The sequence below is a fragment of the Bos taurus genome, unplaced genomic scaffold (genome assembly GCF_002263795.3).
Source record: "Bos taurus isolate L1 Dominette 01449 registration number 42190680 breed Hereford unplaced genomic scaffold, ARS-UCD2.0 Super-Scaffold_1723_ScbfJmS_2085, whole genome shotgun sequence".
NCBI classification, from domain to species: Eukaryota; Metazoa; Chordata; class Mammalia; order Artiodactyla; family Bovidae; genus Bos; species Bos taurus.
In genome coordinates this window covers 5,732,453-5,752,003 of record NW_020192292.1, presented here as the reverse complement: position 1 = coordinate 5,752,003, position 19,551 = coordinate 5,732,453, and the positions used below count along the sequence as shown (strand labels likewise).

The 19,551-nt window shown below is 41.7% G+C and overlaps 1 pseudogene; it reads right to left on the bottom strand.

The window, feature by feature from the left end:
- Nucleotides 1-457: 457 nt before the first annotated feature.
- LOC112445831 (small ribosomal subunit protein eS27-like) lies at nucleotides 458-710 on the bottom strand (annotated as a pseudogene).
- Nucleotides 711-19,551: the final 18,841 nt, after the last annotated feature.

Below are 19,551 nucleotides of genomic sequence, written 5' to 3'. Positions count from 1 at the left end.
TCCTTCCTGCCAGGACTAGCAGACTGTGGAATTTTCTAGAACCTCAGGAAATTGCGAAAATAAAGTGATAGGCTGTGGTTTGATTGAAAAGTTATCCATGTAAAAAGGTCAAACTACACTCCAGCCACCCACTGTGGCTTGTAATCTCTTTTGTCTGGAACCTTTGGTCTTAAATCAAGAAAATGGGTGGAAGCAGCAGTAGGACTAGCTCACTTTACCAAGAAGAAAAGAAGCATGTTCTCTGGACTCTGAAATCAATGTTCTTGGGCTTTTGCCCATAATCAACACTTTATTGAAAAGTTGATACCAAAACAGGAGGTCACTGCTGTATCCCTTACAAAATAAACGTAATTACCTTATCTTGATAGATTAAGGTAGGAATTATGGAAACTGATAAGGAACTGATACGGAACTGATTTCTGTGATATCACTCAAATTCAGGAATTGTGTGGGGTCATTAGTGTTGCTTTCTTCTATATGAACACCCTCTGTGAGCCTGGCCTTCCCTCCCGTAGGTTGGTACAACTCTGTTGAACAAGCTGCACAGAGGACCACTATCTGAGAATGGCTGTAGACCATGGAAATCCTGTAGCAACATGGACATTTTACATCCATAAAATAAGAATTTGGACATTGAACAAGTCATTTCTTTTTATCCTTTTTCCCTTCTTTTCCAAGGATGAACGTAGTAACTCTCTAGCCAAAGGCATGTTGATTCTTTCACAGCCCTGCCTACCCATCTCTTATGTTTATATTCTAAATACATGTTTTACGTCCAGATGGGAGAGAAGGATGAAAGGGAGGGGGACAAAGAAATATTTATTTGATTTATGTCTTATCTTGCAGAAAATTGATGCTGCTGGAAAATGAAATTTTATAGCTCAGATTTTTCTTAAGCAGAATCTTATAAAAACAGAAAAAAAGAGGTCAATTTTATATGTGGGTAATACTACTGACAGAAGGTTAACTCCAGATAACAAAATCTGGATAAATTTGGCTTCCTGTCATGTAACTCAGATGGGTAGGCTCTCCCCTTTCTGACATACAAGGCATCCTGACCCAACCTAGTGTAGCACCTGGGAATTTGGTTTGATTTTATCTTGCACCTGAGCACTCGTTTTGTGATGTCTTGTCCTGCAGGTAACCAGGCGAGGCTCCTTCTAACAGTTCAAGTGTCAGGGACCTTTCTGGTGTCATCTTTTTCTGCACCAATATCAACCAAACTAGACCATTAGACCTACGACATCACTTCCCTCCAACCTCAGCACAGCACACACTAGATTACAAGGGGAAAATACGAAATTCCTTTACTGAAGAAGGAGAGAAAGCGAGGGTAAATGGAACTCATGGTCTTTGGTAACCTAATCACAGGAAGGGACTCTAGTCACTTTTGCCATATCTGTTCATTAGAGGTGAGTCACAGGAATTCCTTTGGTGTTTCCCAGTGGTTAGGATTCTGTGATTTCACTGCCAGGGCACAGGTTCAGTCTCTCGTAGGGAACTAAGATCCCATAAGCTTTTTTTTTTTTTTAATTTTATTTTATTTTTAACTTAACATATTGTATGTGCAGCCAAAAAAGAAAAAAAGAAAGAAAAGAACGTGGGGATCCAATGAAGCCGTTTTAAGAGACTATCTGCTATATCTGATACTCAATGAAGGGGCTACTGAAAACCCAGTGAGACGAGGGATGATCTTTTCAATATGTGATGCTGGGTTCATTTCATATCCATATGGAAAATTAACCATGATCCTCAATTTTATACAAAAATTAACTTGATATACATATTAGTTGACCAAAATGTAAAAGGCAAAACATAAAATTTCTAAAATAGAGTATCAGAAAATGCCCTCCATGACCTTGAGTTAGACAAAAATTTTAAAACAGAGCATTAAAGAATACTAACTACAGATGAAAAGACTGATAAGGTGGGACTTCATTATAATTATGAAACTTATTGATGATTTTAACTAAAATATTAAAAAATAAAGTATTAGCTTAATTAGCACTACTAAAACAATGTAACAACAGTTTTATTTCTCACTCACATTATAGTCTAATGTGGATTGATTCTCTTCTAAGCAATGACTCAAGGACTCAGAGCGCTTCCATATGGTGGCTTTAAGGTCACCTGTATTATCCAAACAGCAAACAGGGAAAAAGTTTGGAAAGACAAACTGGGAGTACTCACCCATCTCAGTGCAGAAGTAACACATATCATTTTCTGCTCAAACTCCATAGAGTAGAACTAGTCCATGGCCAATCAGCTGCAAAGAGATGCTGGGAAGTGCAGAGTAGCTCAAGACTGTGGGCACTAACAGACTCTCCCAAGATGAGGAAACAGAAAGCAAACTATGAATCACTTTGGACAGTTATTGTGTTGTGTGTGGGGGGGAGCTCACTTGTGCCCAACTCTTTGTGACCCCATGGACCTATAGCCCACCAGGCTCCTCTGTCCACGGGAAATTCTTCAGGCATAGAAAACTAGAGGGATACGCCATTCCCTCTCCCAGGGGATCTTCCAGACCCAGGGATCAAACCCACATCTCCTGTGTTCTCCTGCATTGCAGGCAGATTCTTTAACACTTGAGAGTTGAAAGAATTTTTGAAGTGGATACAGAAAAAAATTAAGTGTAAGGAAAAAAATGAACTACTATCCACTTTAAACCATTTGGACATTCAGGTCATCTCCTGCTCCTCCTGACTTTGTAAAGATACCTTTTTCTGGCCACCCTGGATCACTGACACCGCCACCAGGATTAACATTGGGACAGGAGGAGAAAGGTACCGGTAAGAAAGAGATGAAATAAATCCTGCAAGATGAGAGTTAAGAGTAAGAAAGACCAGCGTCAGCCAACACAGACTAGGTTTGGGGAAGTTTTGGAAGGATTGGGAATGAAAAATGAGAGGAGTTTGGGACATCTGCGCTGCAGGTAAGTAATTGAGAGAAAGACATGGAGGAAGAAGTTTTAGAAAGAATTTCATGAAGGTGCGACACACTGAGATTGGAATGGGGGACCTTTGGCTCCATCTGAGACAACATCTATAATGCTAATTACATTGTTTTACACATTTTTTTCTTGATGTTCAGAATACTCTTTCTTTGAATGTTCCTTGCAAGCAAGTCAATGTATGAGAAAGAGCAGAATCTTTGGAGTCAGGCAAACCTGAATTTTCATCTGGGCTTATTAGTTAAGCTATCTGACACTGGACCAATGACTCAGATTTCTGAGAGCCAATTTCTCCCATGTAAGATGGTAGAAAGGGCACTAGCTCAACAGTGTTAGGGATAAGGGTATTAAAGATTATACGTATAAAGGACTCAGCTTGGTGATGGCAAGTGTTGAATATACATGAGAGCCCTTTGCCTTCACCCCCCACTTTCTGGATGCCAAAGTTCAGAAAACAAGATGATAAGGCTTTGTTTAAGAGATAGATGACCAGGAGAATTTTCCCAGAACAAGGAAAGAAACTGAAGGTGAGGAATGCTCATGGGCATTTGCTGAAAAGAGTAGAGATGACCTCTCCATTCTTATATCATAAAGACCTCTTCACCTTATATCATATCCTCATCTCTGAATTTCACCAACAGCAGCCCTCTCTTAGTTTCCTTGAATATTCTGTTTCTTTCTTATACCTCTCTTCCATGGGGCCTCTGCCTGCAATGCTTCCCCCATCTCTGTATCCTTTTACTATTCATCCCTAGTCACCCCTTATATATTAACTCAAAATGTCAGGCAAGGCTTCTTCAAAATTCTCAAGTAAGTTGAGACCTGTCTATATGTTCTAAGGGCTTCCCTGGTGGCTCAGAGGGTAAAGAGTCTGCCTGCAATATAGGAGAGCCATGTTCGATCCCTGGATTGGGAAGATCCCCTGGAGAAGGAGTAAATGTTCTGAGTATAATCTGTCACTTTCCTTTATATCACTAATCATGGTCTGTAATGATCTATTACTTTGAGTGATTCCTTATTTGACATATATACCCCCCAGCTGACCATTATCATATCCCTAACATCTAGGGCTTAGAAAATCCTAAATAAGTGCTTTTTGAAAGGATGAATGAGTGAGTACATGTCTTCTGATGGGAGTAAAAGTCAATCGTGTCATTCAAAGGTCTTTCCAATAGGCCCTCAATGACAGATTGGTCTAAACTACTCATAAATATCAAAATCTTCAGCTTGGAGGCAGTGCCCCATTGCAAGTTTTTTTGACGGCTGAGGGCTGATGGATAGCTCTCTAGTGATCTTTTCTATATCACCCATCTGTGTGTGCTACATATGAAACTGGCCTCAAAAATGGAAAGGGAATTTAAACTCATTTCCTAAATGCTATATCAAGTCCCTTATATAAAAGAATCGAAACTTCTGCTTAAATGCTTGCTTCTCTGACCAAGGACTCTCTCTGCTGACAAAAGCCAATAAGAATGGCCATGTGGAGGGACAACCATAAGCCCTAAGTTCAATTCTTTTGCTATTTTCCAACTTGTAAAGGATTGGTTTGGAGTCTTATTCCTTTGATCTCACAGGGAGGGCCTCAGACCAGTTTACAGAATGACAGAAGGTTGTAATTCACATAAGAAAGAATTCATCAGAACTGCTTCAAGATTAAATGGTTGGCTACTGTATAGCACAGGGAATGATAGTCAATATACTGTGATAAATCATAATGGAAAAGAATATATATCTATATAACTGAAACACTTCGCTGTATAGCAGAAATTAACACATTGTAAATAGATTATACTTCAATGAAATAAAATTTTTAAAAAAAGATTGAATGGTTGGCAATGGAAGGCAATGAGTTCTCTGTCACTGGAGGTACTCAAGAGAGGACTGACTAATCCTTTTACAAAATTGCTGCACGTCAGATGGGGAGGTAAGAAGAGGCCTGAGATTCTTTCCAACACGGACATTGGAAGATCCTGAAATGGGTGTTCTTTGAGCTGTCTCTCTGGTCATGGGGGATGGGTTTACACTGAGTCATCTCTTTCCTGGATTCCCTTGACCCCAAGAGTCCTCTGGCTAAGATTGGGGTACAGTCCGTGGCCAGGAAACATAACGAAGTTAATACTCTTACAGAGACTGACTCCATGACCTTGGTTCTCATTAGCTCTATCCTCTAATGGCCCCCAACTTCACAGGCGCATTTCTGATAGGCAGTGAAATTAACGAGAGAGACAGAGAGAGAGAGTTTCACACCAGGCCAAGTGATGTAATCCAATGACATCTATTTTAGCATGATAACTTGGTTCTCTGGTTAAGAATGAAATTTTCAGGGGTGATAAAAATTAAAATGCTGGTTTTGAAGTATTTTGAGTGAGAAATTTTCTATCAAAGCAAGAGGAAATGTTATGCAAAAGGATTTGCAGCTTCAACCATGCAGAGACATAAATATCACATATTAATAGATTTGACCTAGTTGCAATTATAGTCAGCTTCATTCTCATCTCGTCTCCCTCACATGTTTATTCTGTATTTGGGTAGCTTACTCTGAAAGTCCACAGGATATCCATGGAAATGCAAAAAGAATGAGAAGTAGGCAGTTAGCATGATAATAAACAGCACTGAAAATAAAATGGACTTGAAGATCTTTCAGTGTTTCAAACGACTGAAAATTATTTGGGCATGCAAATTATTAGTCTTTACTACTTTTGCTGTCTCCAATTTAAGATCACACAGTAGATTATCTCATTACATAGTCAGACCTTCAATTATGCTTGACGATGGCAAATATGATATGACCTTCACCAGGCTACCTGTTGAATTTCCTATTACCCTCCACTCAGCTAAGGACAAGCTGTAATGAATCTGCTTAGCAAATCTCTTTGAACTTTAGAGTCACACAGGAACTCAGAAAGGATCTAACTCAGAAATTCTCAATTTTCTGGGGTTACGTGAGTATCAGAGATTCTGAGGAAAGCCATAGACACTTTCCTCAGAACACTGCACATGTGTATTTACACACACACACAATCTTACATACAGTTGCCTGGGGTTTAGAGACAGCCAGGAAGCCCATCCATGGAGCCCAGACTAAGAAGTGTACCCATGCAGACTTTTCCTTTGAAAGATAAGGACACTAAAGGGAAAGATCTATCTAGATTGATCTTCCCAAAGATGCTGCTCCAATTGCAATCTGATTAAAAAATAAGACAATTTTAAGAAGAAACAGAAGACAGGAAGTTAAATATTGTCACCTTATTAAAAAAAAAACACTATAAAAAACTTTGAGAGTTGGGAATAATTTTAAACTATGGTACTTGCATATGTATTTTCTAAATGGAATATTATTTTTACATGATATGCCCAAAGAAGGACTAAGGCCATTCCATCTGCTAACCTTGCTACACATTCTTTCATTTCCCACTGTCATGTATATTGTAACATAGAAGTCTACACTTTCCTTCTTGCTAATTTCTTTGGAAATTTGCACTTATCAGTTTAATCATATTTTCTTCCCATTCTAAGGAAGGCCTACCAGAGGTACTGTTTGTATGGTTACCTGTTTGTATGTCTATTTTTTTGAGGAAATAAATTTAGTGTGGACCCTCTGACATATGAAAAGATTTTTCCCTTGCAGTTAAGTTTCTTGTAGGGCAAAATGAAGATTTACACATTGTCCAAACCCTAGTTGCTTCCATACTCTCTGCATTGAAATTATTTCCCTGAGATATCTGCTTATTAGGGTCAGCCTGGGAATATGACCTGCAGAAGCTGCTATAGATCAATGTAGCTGGAGGCCAAGAACTTGCTGAAAATTCATCATCTATGATTCTATCAAGTCCCGGCTACCCACAGAGTCATGTGAAGACTAGGACCAAACACTGATGCCAGGAATCAAATACAGCACCACCAACGAGTTTCCACAAATCCTCTGTTTCCAAGAATGTAATGGAATCCACTGAGTGATGCTAGTCCTATAAACCTAAAAGCAAACACTGCCATCCCAAAGGCTAAGCAGAGATCCAGGTGAGAATACTGATTCTAACAGATCAGATGCCATGGAAACTGAGACAGACCTAATTTAAGCAGAAGCTATTGTTATTATTTTTTTTTTTTTTAGATCAGCCTTCTAAACCTAGTGTGAGTAAGAGTTTGGGAGCCTCTAAAAATAATAGCTTGTAATATTTGAAACCACTAGTTTTTCTGAATATAAGGACTGCTGCTGCTAAGTCACTTCAGTCGTGTCTGACTCTGTGCAACCCCATAGATGGCAGCCCACCAGGCTCCCCCATCCCTGGGATTCTCCAGGCAAGAACACTAGAGTGGGTTGCCATTTCCTTCTCCAATGTATGAAAGCGAAAAGTGAAAGTGAAGTCGCTCAGCCGTGTCCGACTCTTAGCAACCCTATGGACTGCAGCCTACCAGGCTCCTCCATCCATGGGATTTTCCAGGCAAGAGTACTGGAATGGGGTGCCATTGCCTTCTCCGGAATGTAAGGACAACAAATACCAAAGTCTACTTTTCCCTGGCTTCTCCTTCATGGTTAAACATTGGGGTTCTGGACTCTGAACTTGTTGAGGCTGAGCTTCAAATATTTTTTGGTAATTGGTGGTAACTGCAAAAATGCCTAGGGGTCCTGATCTTCACCCGCATAATCATATACTTTTGCTAGCTGAAGGTTCTTGGGACCACTCCAGTTTGGATATGATTTGACTACTACACAACTGATGAATGGGTCCGCTCACTTTTCTCCAGAGACAAGACATAATAAGGTGAGTGTCAGTTTTACCTGCATTTCATGTGAATTGATTGACTTGGTCTACAAAAGAATCAGCCAGAGTAGAACCCACTGACTATGGAAAAGGGATCAATTTCCAGTTTTGCAGGAAAAGGAGGATAAGCCCAAAGTGTTAATTTCCTGGATGTTGACCGTTCTTGCTCTTGGTAGCCCTGAATGAGTAGTAGGACAGAGAGGGCAGATGAACAAACAACCATACATACATCAGGGTCAGTGCACCACACTCCAGTCTCTGTCAATGACCTGCCAAGACCAAGTCAGAGTCAGAGCACAGGTGGCCTGTCCTCAAAAGCTGTGCAGGCTCACAATTAGGCCACATTTTCTGTCCCTGAGGTGCGCCAGTGTGATGATCATGGGTACGTACTCCAGAGTCACACTGCTTAGGTTTACAAGGCTGACTTCACCACTCCCTAGCTGTGTGAACTTACCTCTCTGTGCCTCAGTTTCTAAAAGTGGAGTGGGTAGCCTTTCCCTTCTCCAGGGGATCTTCCCAACCCAGGGATCGAACCCAGGTCTCCTGCTTTGCAGGCGGGATTCTTTACCAGCCGAGCCACAAGGGAAGCCCAACAACACTGGAGTGAGTAGCCTATTCCTTCTCCAGCAGATCTTCCCAATCCAGGAATCGAACTGGGGTCTCCTGCATTGCAGGCAAATTTTTTACTAACTGAGCTACTAGGGAAACCCTCTAAATCTGTAAAATGGTAATGGTGATAATAATAAAAGTATATTGACCTCTTAAAGGTCGTCCAGTCAAGGCTATGGTTTTTCCAGTGGTCATGTATGGATGTAAGAGTTGGACTATAAAGAAAGCTGAGTGCCGAAGAATTGATGCTTTTGAACTGTGGTGTTGGAGAAGACTCTTGAGAGTCCCTTGGACTGCAAAGAGATCCAACCAGTCCATCCTAAAGGAGATCAATCCTGGGTGTTCATTGGAAGGACTGATGTTGAAGCTGAAACTCCAATACTTTGGCCACCTGATGCGAAGAGCTGACTCATTTTAAAAGACATTGATGCTGGGAAAGATTGAGGGCAGGAGGAGAAGGGGATGACAGAGGACGAGATGGTTGGATTGCATCACCAGCTTGATGGGACATGGGAGTTGGTGATGGACAGGGAGGCCTGGCATGCTGTGGTTCATGGGGTTGTGAAGAGTCGGACACGACTGAGCGACTGAGCTGAACTGAACTGCCCTCTTAAGGTCCTTGTGAGGATTAAGTGAATTAATGGCTATATAATGCACTAAAGTTAGCAACTGAATATACTATGTGTTGTATAAATATTAGCTATTATCACCAGACTTTGCCCAGTTCTCAAGTATCAGGAAACATAGCTTCATTCAAGAACATATTCAGAAGAGACAAACTTAATTCTCATTTTTCTTCTTCATTATGTGGTTGAAGGAGTGAAGAGGATGAGACCTAGCTGGTAGGGACAAGCATTGCAGCCTCACACACTCCTTAGTGTGAAGGGGTTTATGGTGCACATCATTTGTCGAGTAACTGCAGAAGGCCATATGACAGTGAGTCACCTGGGGAAATGATCAGTTACTTGGGGACAATGGGCTATGAAAACCACTCTCCTCCTGTCACTTCCTAGGGTCCATAGTAAGGCCTGGTTGCCAGCCAAGGCATGGTTCTAAGATGCTACTACTGATTCTCCCAAATAAAATGGGCAAAGTGCTATCAGATTAGTGAAGGGGGACATCGAGGTACACTTCCAGGTGCATCTGAGAGTCTCACACTGTGGCCAAGCAGTCACGTGGCTCAGTGTTTAACACACAGACTGTGACATCAACTCAGTATGAATCCTGAGTCTGCAACTACTTGCTCTGTGACCCTTGGAAAGATATTTAATATCTCTCTGCTTCTGTTTATCATCTGTAAAATAAAGATAAAAAAACCAACCTTGGGAGATTACAGTGGAGCTCAAGATGAGGTAATACAGCTGAGATAGTTAACCCTTTACTGCTTCACAAATTGAGCACATAAGCACACAGCACAACTGCTGACCTAGAGGAGGGGGCTTGATGTTTAGTATATATTACTATTTCTTCTCTTTAGCATGGGTTACAGCTTTTTCTTACCTGCTCAGAACCCTCACTAAATCATGTGGTCCTTTGAACAGTAGTCTGGACTCTGCTGCCAAGCGTACCGTTTAGGAGGCCAACACCAAAGTACACCAATATCTTGTCCACGTAAATGTGGCTCATTAGTGTCACAGCCTTGACTTAGGGTCATAGGTCAACTCTCAACAGCCATTGTATTCACTTCCACTTCTGGGAACACACCCTCCCCTAGGCCGCAGGTTCCTTGTTTATAGAATGAAGGAGTTTGGGGAGAAGATCAACTCTAAGGGCGCTCCCAGCTCTGATATTCTAAGTCCTCATGGTTTTATACCTAGAGACATAAACATGTAGAAACATTATGTTCTTGAAATGTTTAAATAAGTGATACAGACACAGACAGGGATGAAGTTAGTAGAGGCAGTGATGAGTTCAACCCTTAAGAATAAAAAGTGATAGAGAAAAGAGTTAAAAACTCCCATAGGAACATCTAAGTAGGGAGTAAGGAAAGGGGTATATATGAATTAATAACCCAACTTTGATCAGTTTCAGTGAAGACAAGAGATGCCTGCTACTTCTGGGGTATTGACCTGTCTCCACTCATCTCACCCAAAGACACAGCAGACCCCAGACATCTCAGAGCCATGGGCCACATCTGCCCTGAATGCTCCCTGACTGGGATCTTGAACTAGGGAGATATGACCAAGGCCAAGGGTTTGTTATAGAAGAAACAACATTCCATGCATCAAGGCCAATTTGAATGCAAGTTTACCCACTGTAGTTCTTGGCATGAAGCAAGAAACAGATTTGTTTGAACAGAGCGGTATTTCTATTTGCAATCATACCACTGTGTGCTGTGATCCTATTAATTCTCACAAGCAAAGCAGCTCAGTGGGGCTGGCTGCCTCCCTCTGTGTGCATGCGTGCACAACCTCCAAGGAATGCTCAAAATGGGATCGCGGAGGCAGTAGGTGGCAGTCAGCTACTTTCTAATTCAGGAAGTGTCCAGGGCCAGAAGGCCATCTTCTGCCCAAAGCAAAAACACAGTCTCTAACACTCCTTGAAAAACTACTACCTATTTTATGGTTGAGGGAAGGAAACCAGATCTGCTTCCCACCAAGAGGAGGGTGGAAGAAAATCATTCATCCATGAATGGGAGGCAATCTGTTATGGTGGATAAAAGTAAGAGCTCTGGAGCCAAATTGCCTGAGTTTTCCTCTCTAGTCTGCTGCTTATTAGCATGTGACCTTGGGCACATTATTGAACCTCACTGTGCCTCAGTTTCTTCATATGTAAAGTGGAGGAAATAATTGAGCCTAGCTCATAGAATGTTGGAGAAAATTTAATGTTAATAATTATAAAGTATTTATAACAGTGCCTAGTGTTTCTTAATTGTTTACTAAACAAAATAATCTTTATATGCTTGGCACCAACTAAAGTATCTAAAGACCAATAATAATTTAAGTGCTTTTCTCCTTTATTAAAATCTTCCCCTCCTTGCAGATGGTGACTGCAGCCGTGAAATTAAAAGATGCTTGCTTCTTGGAAGAAAAGCTATGACAAACCTAGACAGCATATTAAAAAGCAGAGACATCCACTTTGCCAACAAAGTCCATCTAGTCAAAGCTATGGTTTTTCCAGTAGTCATGTAAGGATGTGAGGTTGGACCATAAAGAAAGCTGAGTGCTGAAGAATTGATGCTTTTGAACTGTGGTGTTGGAGAAGACACTTCAGAGTCCCTTGGACAGCAAAGAGATCAAACCAGTTAATTCTAAAGGAAATCAATCCTGAATATTCATTGGAAAGACGAATGCTGAAGGTGAAGCTCCAATACTTTGTCCACCTGATGCAAAGACCTGACATTAGAAAAGACCCTGATGCTGGGAAAGATCAAAGGCAGGAGGAGAAGGGGATGAAAGAGGATGAGATGGTTGGATGGCATCATTGACTCAATGAATATGAATTTGAGCAAGCTCTGGGATATGGTGATGAACAGGGAAGCCTGGTGTGCTACAGTCCATGGGGTTGCAAAGAGTCAGACACAACTGAGCAACTGAACAACGACATGCAGAGCACAAGTACTAATGGCCAAATTCAGTAGAGAGGGTTGTAGATAACTTCACATTACTGTGAATTCATGAGTGCCAGATAGAATATTTTTGTCTTCAAAATTCATATGTTGAAATCTCCCTCAAGGTGATGGAATTAGAATGTGGGGGTCTTTGGGAAGCAATTAAGTTGTGAGGATGGAGTCTCCCTGAATGGGATTAGTTCACTCTCTCCCCTTCCAACACGTGAGGACACACTGAGAAGGCCATCTATGAACCGGAGAGGTGGCCCTCATCAGACATGACATCTCCCAGCACATTGATCTTGGACTTGCCAGCTTCCAGAGCTGTGAGAAATAAATTTGTTTCCCATAAGCCTCAGATATGCAGATGACACCACCCTTATGGCAGAAAGTCAAGAGGAACTAAAAAGCCTCTCGATGAAAGTGAAAGAGGAGAGTGAAAAAGTTGGCTTAAAGCTCAACATTCAGAAAACAAAGATCATGGCATTCGGTCCCATCACTTCATGGGAAATAGATGGGGAAACAGTGGAAACAGTGTCAGACTTTATTTTTGGGGGGCTCCAAAATCACTGCAGATGGTGACTGCAGCCATGAAATTAAAAGACGCTTACTCCTTGGAAGAAAAGTTATGACCAACCTAGATAGCATGTTCAAAAGCAGAGACATTACTTTGTCAACAAAGGTCCGTCTAGTCAAGGCTATGGTTTTTCCAGTGGTCATGTATGGATGTGAGAGTTGGACTGTGAAGAAGGCTGAGCACCAAAGAATTGATGCTTTTGAACTGTGGTGTTGGAGAAGACTCTTGAGAGTCCCTTGGACTGCAAGGAGATCCAACCAATCCATTCTCAAGGAGATCAGCCCTGGGATTTCTTTGGAAGGAATGATGCTAAAGCTGAAACTCCAGTACTTTGGCCACCTCATGTTAAGAGTTGACTCATTGGAAAAGACTCTGATGCTGGGAAGGATTGGGGGCAGGAGGAGAAGGGGATGACGGAGGATGAGATGGCTGGATGGCATCACTGACTCGATGGACGTGAGTCTGAGTTAACTCCGGGAGTTGGTGATGGACAGGGAGGCCTGGCATGCTGCAGTTCATGGGGTCGCAAAGAGTCGGACACGACTGAGTGACTGAACTGAACTGAACTGATAAGCTTCTATTCCATGGTAACTCTGCTACAGCAGCCTGGATTGACTAATAGAACCACCAGACTTAGGGAGTGTCTAATCTAAATAATAGATCAAGAAAGATGCATCTCACCTAAGGTAATTGTATTAGAGTAAGGTGTGCGTGTGTGCTCAGTCATGTCCAGCTCTGTGCAACCCCATGGACTATAGCCCACCCGGCTCCTCTGCTCATGGGATTCTCCAGACAAGAATACTGGAGTGGGTTGCCACTTCCTTCTCCAGGGGATCTTCCTGACCCAGGGATCAAACCTGCATCTCTTGTGTCTCCTGCACTGGCAGGCAGATTCTTTACCACTGGTGCCACCTGGGAAGCCCCAGAATAAGGTAACTGATAAAGCAAGCAGACTCAGATATGTGATTGGCTCAAACACAATAAAACTGTACTTCTCATGCATTTAAAAATCCAAACAGGTGTTCATGTTAGACAGGCAGCTTTCTTCTAAGCAGTGACTCAGGGACTCAGACTCCTTATACACTGTGGCTCCTTTATCTTCAATATGCAGCTTCCTCGATCACTATACTCCTTTGTATCAGGACAGTGAAAAGAGAAAGTTGGGTGGAGAAAATGCACGATTGCCTAGAGATGATACACACTCTTTACTCACATGCTATTTGTGAGATCTAGCCAGATGACTCCATCAAACTCTAATGAAGACTAGGAATGTAGTTCCCAACAGGACACCACTCCACACAATGGAAGAGGAACATGAATTTGGTTGGATGGTTAGCCATCTCTACCATTGGCTCTAGGGTAACAAGTTCAAAATTGGCAGAGTAAGGGTGGGGTAAGATTCTGAGCTTCTAGAGGTCAGAGGCTGTCTTTTACTCTTCTCTATGTCCTCAGAACTTAACACAGGGATGATATCTTTGTAGAGGACAAAAGAATCGAGTTGGCTATATGCCAACAGAGTGCCCAATTCTTCTTTTTTAAAAAATTATTTTATTCTTGGCTGCTCTGGGTCTTCATTGCTTTGTGCACGCTTTCTCCCGTTGCAGCAAGTGGGGGCTACTCTTCATTGTAGTCCATGGGCTTCTTATTGCAGTGGCTTCTCTTGTTGCAGAGCATGGGCTCTAGGGCATGCAAGCTTCAGTAGTTGCCGCACACAGACTCAGTAATTGTGGCTCGCAGCCTTAGTTGCTTTGCAGCATGTGGAATCTTCCCAACCCAGGGATCAAAACCATGTCCCTTGCATTGGCAGGTGAATTCTTGCCCACTGCGCCATCAGGGAAATCCCCATTCTTCTTTCTTATCAGCTATCTCTACTGGGTCTACCTGGTACTCTCAATCCTCAATGTTCACATGTGGGCTGAACTCTGAAGTTTTAATGAAGACAGTAGGCTGCTCATTTGCACATTTTTTTTGAAAGAAGTTGAAAGTACAATTTATCTTTTCTAGTCACACATTTAAAAACTCCTTTATGTTGCCTAAATCTTAAAGGTCTCGTCTCTAATTTGGGGCTTTTGTTATTGGTTTTATTCACACAAATTTCCCTTCTCTTTGAATTCTAGTAAGGGATAAACTGTTCCAAAATTAGACAGTGGAAACAATTCCCAGAAACACTGGTCTGTCCCATGGAATCAGGCTTTGGTGATATAACCCAAGTCCAAATACCTCCCAGAAGTTAAGGAACTGAACATGAATGATGTCACAAGTCTTTTCTGAGTAGGTAATATGGATAAATGGTTTCAAAGCAGTATTGAAATCTGCCAATAATGATGATAAAATGCTTCTAGTGTGATCAGATGTTTTTCTCCAATGGCATCAAGTGTGCTAGGGTCTGAGGACTGATCTAGTCTAAACATGGTCTGCAAAGGCAGACCTGAAATCTAGAATCTGATTTTCATGCCAACAGAAGAGTACTGTATGTATTATATAGGTATATGTGGGTGTGTGTTTGTATTTGAGCAGGTGGTATATATATATATGTGTGTGTGAATGTATATCTATACATATATGTGTGTAGCATCACATGAGTGAACAAGTATCTATGTGTGTATGTTTGTGCATGTCTAGATATGTGTGTATTCATTTGCATTTTTGTGTGTATATATACATCAATGTGTGTATATATGGCTTTATATGTGTTATGAGAGTGTTTACATTTATTAGGACATTATGTGTTTGTATATGTATGTGTATATACATGAATATGTATCTATATATATGTAGGTGTGCATGTGTGTGCATGTCTGCACATGCATGCTTTTGTATCTGTGAATGGATATGCCAGTGTTTATGTGAATCTGTGTATGCATGTGAGTAAGTGTTTTTATGGGTTTGTACAAGTACATGTATATACTTACACATATAAGTATATACATATTTTAACATATGCCCATACATGTGTATAAGTATTTATGTGTATACAGTTATGTTGTACATGCACATAAACCCCTTAAAAAAGTTTCATGGAACATTTACAACACTCAAGGCACTCATTTTTCATGCAATGCTATTTTATTAAAGAAATACCCAAGTCATGACTACTTAAATGATTTTTCTCATCTATTAATGGGTTGAAACCACAGTGTAAAAAATATGGCAAGAGATAACAATCATAGCAAACATTTGCTAAGCACTAGCTCAATGTCAAAGACTTTACATACACTATTTCATGTAACAATCATGACAATCCAGTGAGGTAGGCACTGTTAACAGTTCTATTTTATGGACAAAAGAACAGAGGCATATAGGAGTTAATCAACATGCCACATGCCGGTGCCAGAATGAATAAGCTACTTGTAGTCACTAAGCAGAGCCGGAATCTGGAGCCAGACAGTATGGCTCCCAGGCCCTCGCTCATAAACAACAGTCTGCACAAATCTGCTCCCTATTTGTAAAGAGGCCTCTCTAATCCCTTTGCCCAATGCTCTGGTTGAAAGTTCATCCCTCTCCACCTCTTCACTCCATTTTCTCAGATCCAGTGCCTGCTGCCAGGCCCATCGCTGGCAGCCTCCCTAACTTGGGCTCAATTACTCAAATGACTCTGAGTCGATGGGCACAAATACAGTGGAATCAGATGCAGCTATAAGACATAGTCACGATTCTCCATGGTTTTTCCTGCAATAATGATCCCATATCTTTGAGCCCCAGTCACTCATAAGGACTGGGAGATGGGCCCCAGCAAATCAAAGTGACTGAATCTTTCTGGCGTGTCCGATTGCACAATGGGCATAAATTCATGCCCTTCATCATCTTTCTGTATCTTGTTTTGACATCTGCTAAATGAAGGTAGTAATAACTGCAACCTTTATGAAGCCCTCCTTCCAGATGGCCTTCAGTTTTCATACTTGGCAACTGGAATTTTCTCTTTGTCTTCTTGTGCTGGTCTCTCTTTTTTTCTTCTTCTTTTCCCAGTTGCTCTCTGCTATCCATTTCCCTGTCTAGATCATAAGAAGGTCAAAGCCCAAACCTTTCATCTCCTTTCTGGGTATTCCTAAGCCAGTGGAAGCATACAAAGAAAGGTTCCCGCACAGCTAGGAGTCCCTCACTGGTGCACAGAACTCTCACCCTGTGGCTAGCACAGTTTTAGGAACTGCAGATCCAGAGACCCCCAAAGACACAGCCCCTGCCAATAAAGAGCTCAGTTCAACTGCTCCTATAGGACATATCAGCAGTCCTATCTCATTTAGCTTGAAGGAGTCCTTTGATCCCCATGAGGAGGGAAGGAAAAGGTCCTCAAGTTGGCCTGACGACTCTCGACTAATGCAAATTCCCTCTTCCAAGGCAACCCTACCTTCAAAAAGCCCCCATCTGCTGCTTTTTTATGTTGGATGGAGTGGGGATAAGGGTCTAAAGGGGCAGCTTAGCTGCCTTTGAGAAGTATTAGAAAGGTGTCTTTGGTAGCTCCTTGACTGATCCCTTGAAAGTGTGTGGTTGGCCCCAGCATTCACCATTGTGTTGTGACTTGGGCTTCCCTGGTGCCTCAGACAGTAAAGAATCTGCCTGTAAAGCAGGAGACCCAGGTTTGATCCCTGAGTTGGGAAGATCCCCTGGAGAAGGGAACAGCAACCCACTCCAGTATTCTTGTCTAGAGAATCCCATGGACAGAGAAGCCTGGCTGGTTAGAGCCCATAGGGTCTTAAAGAGTCAGACACAACTGAGAGACTAACACAATACAACCTGTCATCTCTGTACTTAGGTCTCCTCTTCTGTACAATAAGAATGATAATAGTACCTGCTTCGAGGGGGTGTGTTTAAATGAGTCCATCCATGCCAAAGTGCTTAGATGCATGCCTGGCACATAGTCAGTGACGAAGGATTGTAAGCCTCCATTATTATCAAATTACTTAATACCCATAGCCCCCAGTTTTGCACTTCAGCCAAATATCCAGGACTCTAGGAAAAGTCCCCTCATGTACCTCATTCACTTTACCTGATTTCATTTGTGTGGATGGAGCAGAGTGAGAAAGGAGGAGAGAGGAGATAAGGTTTAAGAGGTCAGTAGAGCCCAGACCATGCAGGGCCTCAGCGGGTGTGGCAGGAGGTATGGATGTAATCAGAAGTGGTTAGAAGCTTCTGAACCAGAGAGGGACACAATCTGATTTAGATTAATAAGGGATTATTCAGACTGCTATTAGAGAAGGAACGGATTGCACAGGACAAGAGTGATCACTTAGCGTGACCAGAGACTAGTTAGGAGGCTATGGCTGTGGTGCAGGCTAGAGATTATACACACACACACATATATACTGAATAAATGTAATCACATTCTGGAATTTTTTTGAAAGTGAAGGCAACTGGAATTGCTGGTGAATGTTTTACATATATATATGTATATGTATATATGTGTATGTATATATGTATGTATATATGTACATATATACATATATATATTTGCTTGGTGGACTTTCCAGGTGGTGCTAGTGGTAAAGAACCAGTCTGCAATGCAGGAGACATAAGAGACTTGGGTTTAATCCCTAGGTCGGGAAGATCCCCTGGAGGAGGGCATGGTAGCCCACTCCAGTATTCTTGTCTGGAGAATCCCATGGACAGAGGAGAATGGTGGGCTACCGTCCACAAGATCACAAAAAGTCAGACACAATTAAGTGACTTAACGCACACACACGTTTATTTGTACGTTTATTATATATACATTTCTTCTCTCTTTCATGAGAGTCAAAATAGAAGAAAAGAGGCATACACTAGTTCAAAAGAACATACTATCACTCAATTTTGAATGAATGATGGCAAAAAACTGTCAGAGTGAAGAATTCTGAAGTGTTTTAGTTAAAGGTCCTGAAGAAAGCAGGCTTAGGGGAGAATATATTCAGTTGGGGGTATGAGCGTTTTCTATGATGATAATGATGATGATGATGACAATATAGCCTGCAGACAGGGAGCTAATGATGCAACAGTGGCTGGCTGACTGGAAAAAGTTAGCACTTCTGTGCAGAAATGAAGAATATGGTGCACATCCACACCCCTGCCCAAGCTTCAACTGCCAGGAGTAAGAGCAGAGCTGTTCTCATTATCTCTGAAGAATGGAGCCACAGAGCTGGTGAGTCTTCTTACAGCACAGGAAAGCTAAAATTAGCAGAAAATGCTTGTTTTTAAAGCTCCTTACACTTTCCTAGCATGTGCGCTATCATACTGCTGCCAGTTCAAGGTTTTTAATACTCAGCTATCGTCTTTAGCTATTTCATTCATCAATCAAGGTTTAATCTCAGCTGTGAGTCCAGATGAAAATGAGCATTATATAACATGACATTATGATATCAAAAGTACATCACATCGTGGTCCTGAGATTAAAGATGAAGATCCAGGGCCGGCTGTGCATTTGAGAGCCCTGGGCCAGGCTAATCATGACCTAGTTCCACCTGGCAAGAGGGAGCGCCATTTTGCCAGATTCAGGATTCGATGGCCATAGGAGAGGAAGGAAAATGAAGAGATCCAAACTGACTTTTTGAGTGTCTTGAAATCAGTGTTTCACAGGAAGGTGTTTAGTGGACTTGAGCTTGGTGAATGGAGCATGCTGGTAGGGTTGGGGTCATGGTCTTTGGAGGGGCCATTTTGCCTAGACTTCCCCCAGCCCACTCCATTCCCCAAGCTACCAGCAAGCATCAGGAGAAAGCTAAGGATGAGTGCAAGCAAAACTTGGGGCAGTAGCAAGATGTGTATTTTAAAGTGTGTAAAGCCTCTTATATAATACGCACTCATTTTAGTGTTGGCTCACAGCTACGATTAAACCTTGACTGATGAACGAACCTTCTCCCTACACCTTTGACTGATTTCTTGCTCTATTATCAAAAGTTTATATTTTGAGAGACTGCTCTTTGAAAAGACAGAGGAGTGGATTGATCCTTCAGGGTAAGGCGTGTATTTTCACAAGAGCCTGAAGAACTATCAAATTTCCAGCAACCTCAGCCTTTGAAAATGAGAGCGCTCTGCTCTGAAAAGGTCAACCATGGCTTTTCTTCTGACAGAAAATTACTCCCTGATCAGTACCTCAGTGTGCTGACACACATGGCTGAAAACCACAAGTTGCACATGG